At 48.5% G+C, this 5,383-nt stretch overlaps 1 pseudogene; it reads right to left on the bottom strand.

Moving 5' to 3' along the window:
- Nucleotides 1-1,484: 1,484 nt before the first annotated feature.
- On the bottom strand, nt 1,485-1,602 carry LOC126413360 (5S ribosomal RNA; annotated as a pseudogene).
- Nucleotides 1,603-5,383: the final 3,781 nt, after the last annotated feature.

Raw genomic sequence — 5,383 nt, 5'->3', positions numbered from 1 at the left:
AATTAATTTAGTACAATCTCATCAATGATACTTTCAATGTGTCTCAACTTTAAATCCAACCAGCAGTGCCTGTGTGAAATGTCTCGCTCTTACAACCAGTCCACATCATCACGTTTTTGGGAGTAATGTTGAGAGGAGTTGTTGCAATTATGTTATTGATACAACACCATACATTCAGTTCGTCGGATTGGCAGAGCAACGGCGTTAGCAGCGTGAAGGACCTATTGGCCACTATTCCGACTTTGTTCCATAAACAATAGAGGCGCACATACCATGATTAGTACTTTCCTGTGTGTCGTGGGTGTTGCTGTTATACTTTCATCAGCGAATAACATTCGCCATGTTCATAGTATGAAAGCTTTCACGACCGGATGACATATCTTCTGGTAAACCTTCCGGGATGTAAGGTCGTGGTCCATGAAACTCTTCAGCTCCTAACGTTTCGTCCAGAGCTGCGCTGGACATCTTCAGTCGCTCTCAGACGTCCGACCCGTCAGTCGGCAAGACTCACCGGAGGAGAGACACCCCTCTGAAGATGTCCAGCGCAGCTCTGGACGAAACGTTAGGAGCTGAAGAGTTTCATGGACCACGACCTTACATCCCGGAAGGTTTACCAGAAGATAGATTCGCCATATTCATGTTGTACACACACATCACCATCATATATAAACATATATAAGATCTGTTTTCCTTAGTAAAGTCACCACACCTCAAATGTATTCCCCAGTCGAGCGTTTCACGACACCGGAGCAGTTTTTCTACGGTAGTTTGTGTTGTAAAAAATGATCGGCCGTAGATCCAAGTGTTTAAAGCCCTACTGCAAGCGCACAGGCCCCTATAGCCGCTGCGAACAATTGAAGTAAGGGACACACGATGATAAACAGAGTTATTGCGTGTAAAACATGCTAAGCGGTGTGCTTCATTCATATTAGTTGATGGCTCCACGATAAACCGAGAAATGGCAGCTCTGTCTCTGATCTCAGAATTTCACTAACGGCAACTTCGTCAGAATGTGTGGATGTAAACTGAGGTAAGTGCCAAAAACATGGCTGCTGACAGTAGTAACGTGTGCAGTGCTCTTGCCCGAAAATTGTTTTTGAACGACGATTGGTGCAAATCTGAGGATGATGTTGATAATTGTGACTCAGATAAGAATTCTGAATGTGTTCCTGAACGCAGATGCTCTTCAAAAGTTGTTGCTAATCAGGTAATGCGAATAATTCTTTAAACAGCTAAACAAAGTTTAGTTGTGTCTCTTATCATTAAAAAACTAAAACTCCTCCCGAACAGGTCATGAAGGCCCAACGGTACCAACCGGCCGCCTTGTCATCCTCAGTCTACAGGCATCACTGGATGCGGACATGGAGGAGCATGTGGTCAGCACACCGCTCTCCCGGCCGCATGTCAGTTTCCGAGACCGGAGCCGCTACTTCTCAATCAAGTAGCTCCTCAGTTTGCCTCACAAGGGCTGAGTACACCCCGCTTGCCAACAGCGCTCAGCAGACCGGATGGTCACCCATCCAAGTGCTAGCCCAACCCGACAGCGCTTAACTTCGGTGATCTGACGGGAACCGGTGTTACCACTGCGGCAAGGCCGTTGGCGTCTCTTACCATTGTTTACGTGAATTTACGTGGGAGCGTGTTGGCAGAATGTTAAGATGCATTCTTAACCTTGTGCTGAATCATAGACTAGTTTTTGAGGTTGCTATACTTCATTACGTCGGAAAATCTTGGTATCATAAACTGAAACAGTGCTGACCAAAAATTCGTATTTTTGAGGGGTTTGGCGCAGCAAGTAAACAGTGGTAAGTCAAGGGTATCTGGTGTTAACCATTTTGCAAGTAAACAATGGTAAGTAACGACTGACGTATATTTAAGAACAAAATTTTGGATGAAATCTGCAATCTTAAAAATACGTCGTTACAATAAAAATATTTGAAAACAATGACTTATCTGAATAAAAAATAACAATGAATGCACTCATTTATTAGAATTTAACGAACCTGTACTACGCATTTTCTCAAAACAATCAACTTCTCCCTTACCACTGTTTACAGGCGATGTCTTCATTTCAGGTAGTGGCGTGTACTCAGGTTACCTTCCCTGGACGCTGCTCGTAAGACCATTGTAGCTAGTGTACTATATTGATTAAGTTGCAAATTTGAACTAAATGGTCGTTCAGAACCTGGTTATCACTTCAAGTGAGTTTCTCTGCTGAAACACCAGAACCTGTGCGTAGTCAGAGAGAACAGTGTGGAGCTGCTATCAAGCCCGGATCCAAACTTTCACAGAATGTCTGAGAATGCCAAGATTGTCTGAGATGATGTGTTGGTGTTGCGGTTTTCTGTCCGAGGACTGATTTGATTCCGCTCTCCACGCTACTCCATCCTGTGCAGGCCTCTTCATCCCTGCATCACACTGTGATTCGCATCGTTCTGAGTCTGCTTACTGTTGCCAAATGTTGGTCTCCATCGACCATTTTTAACACCCCCACCCCACCCCACACACACGCTTCCATTACTAAATTTGCGATACCTTGAGACCTCAGGATCTACATCCACACCAACACAGATACTCCGCAAGCTACCGTACGGTGCGTGGCGACGGGTACCCTGTACCACTACTACTCGTTTCCTTTCCTGTTCCACTCGCAAACAGAGCGAGGGAAAAACGACTGTCTGTATGCCTTCGTGCTCATTGTGACTTGTCCAGCTGAGCAGGTGTAGTCCCAAATCGGCATCCAGTCGGGTCACTTCTGGGGACACAGGACCACAGCAAACATCTGCTCCAGTGCCAAGAAATGTCTGACTGGGCGATAAAATTGCGCTGCCTTCAGTAATGAAAGTAGGTTCCGCCTGTGTGAAAATAACAGTCTTGTACGACATGAACATGGCGAACGATGTTGTCGAGATTGCAACGCTCACGACACACACAACTCAAAGTCTGGCCGCAGGATACCATCCGATACATTCCAGTTTGAGTTTTTTTAACTATGCAGTGGAGTGTGCTCTAATTTGAAACTTCCAGGCAGATTAAAACTATGTATCTGACCAGGACTCGAACCTGGGACCTTTGCTTCCGTGTTTATTTTTTTAATGATAGAGTTAGCCAAATCCAAAAATCTCCAAATCTGTGTGAATTCCTAAGAGACCAAACTGCTGAGGTCATCGGTCCCTAGACTTAGACACCACTTAAACTAACTTAAGCTAAGAACAACACACACACCCTCATGCGCGAGAGAGGATTCGAGCCTCCGGCGGGAGGGACCGCGCAGTCCGTGACAAGGCGCCTCAAACCGCACGGCTAGAATTAGCCACCGAACCTCCATTCTCCCCTTATAGCACATCCTTAGCTCGCCAAAATCGCCTTCATCGGCATCGGAGATGTTCTGCCATTCAAGATTTTTCTGTCATCCGCACACACGATGTTCACACGGAGCTCCCAAAACTGAATTCAGTAAACTTATTTACCAATACCGCTTTTGGTTGGTCACGTAAATACACCAAAGTGATTCTGGAATTCCCGTCCTAGCTGCCTGTTTTCCACTTCCACAATCGATTTTCCCTCCCAGATAAGACCACAACCGTTTTTAAAATGCGTTTGGGTTGTTAGATTACGTCTGATTTTTAAAAATTTTTGGCTTATATGGCTGGAATGACCTTTCGTACAGTAAAGGGGAAGTAGAAATATTAGACTATGCATGAATCTGTCTGTTTTTGATTTTTAACTGAAGAGAAATGGCGATTGTGTTGACTAGATCAGAAACTGAGACAGCTGTTTTTCGGGTGCTATGTCTCACTCTGCTGGCAAATCCGCTTCAGGCCTTAAAATTCGGTTTTCGGTTTCCCACCAGCTTCGACGAAAGCCCTTGTGGAATTTCAGGGTGTTTAGATTAAAGGATACTTCTGTTAAAATAAAACAAAATAAGACTTAAAGAAATTAACACTCCATATGGTGCTTGAGTCACTGACGTTTCTCACTGACCAAAAGCATAATGTAACTGAGCTAATTATAGCAAAAAATGTTAATATCGGTAATTCTCTTCTGTAGTTTGTAGAAAGAAGGTTGGTTAGATTGGATGTAGTGTAGGCGCCCCGGTGGTCCCGCTCGCCTACGGTGGAATGGAAGCCGAGCGGTGACCTCTCCAGTTGACAGCATGCTAGGAAATGACTGTGGACGTGTCAGAAACGCCAAAGAAACATTATTAATTCATGACACCTTTATTCCTGCCGAGTACAATGTGGCCCGCGTAACATAGGCTGGCTGAGCTTGGTGATATCAACGACCTTCCCCGAGTCCTCGCTGACTCGGAGCGAAGACACCAGCTCCGGGCCGCACCAATCTTGCTGGCGCAGCGCCGCGTGCTGTGATGTAGTGGTGGAATGCCCTTACTTCGGCCGCGCGTGGCTGGTGGCGCGCGGCTGCCCGGCCGGCTCGGTGGTGGGCAGCAGGCCGCTGCGCGTAGGAGGCTCCGGGTTGGAGTCCCGGCGCTGTCGGCACGAGAGGCGTTCTCTTAGTGGGGAGTGTACTCTATCCCACCACGTCTTCTTCCCTGCTCCTCCTGGTGGCTAGTCCGCGGTGGACGGGCGGAGCGGGCTGCAGTTCCCCAGCGTCGTCGGCTCACCCGGTTGTGACGGCAGATGCGCGGGGCCTAGGCCCCGCACGATCTCGACGACGGCTCACTGATGTGATCAGCATTGGCGGCGAGCGAGTCTGCCGCGATGTCTGCTTAATCCTGGGTTGATGATTGACAGCGGCAGCAGAGAGGACCAGAGCTGGTACTGTCTCCTCACGTCTGCAACTGCTGTGTTCGAATGCAGGCTGAGTTGGCATCCCTTCGCGCCCAGCTTCAAGCAGTGTTGGCTTCGGTCACACAGCTTGAGGCTGTTGCCAATGGGCATCACTGTGGGGGTCCGGATGGGGGTTTGTCGGGGACGGCCAGCTCGTCCCACGCATCCCCCGATCGGACTACGACTGTGGTTGCCCGGGATACTGCCCGCATTGAGGCTGATCCCTCACCTGTGGTAGGGTGGGAGATCGTCTAAGGTGTCGCAGGGGGCGAAAGACATTCCGGAGGGCTGAACGGAAGGCCTCTCCAGTTTGTCTGACGAACCGGTTTCAGGCTCTGTCTCTGTCTCTTCGGCCTGACATGGCTGCTTGTCCTGTTCCAGAGGTTGCCCCTCAGTCTGCAAGATCCGGGCGGTCGCAGAGGGTGGGCTTACTGGTAGTTGGGAGCTCCAACGTCAGGCGCGTAATGGGGCCCCTTAGGGATATGGCAGCAAGAGAGGGGAAGAAAACCAATGTGCACTCCGTGTGCATACCGGGGGGAGTCATTCCAGATGTGGAAAGGGTCCTTCCGGATGCCATGAAGGGTACAGGGTGC

This window comes from Schistocerca serialis, chromosome 7 (assembly GCF_023864345.2).
Source record: "Schistocerca serialis cubense isolate TAMUIC-IGC-003099 chromosome 7, iqSchSeri2.2, whole genome shotgun sequence".
NCBI classification, from domain to species: domain Eukaryota; kingdom Metazoa; phylum Arthropoda; class Insecta; order Orthoptera; family Acrididae; genus Schistocerca; species Schistocerca serialis.
The sequence above is the reverse complement of the archived record's forward strand: the minus strand, read 5'-3'. Positions and strand labels throughout refer to the sequence as shown.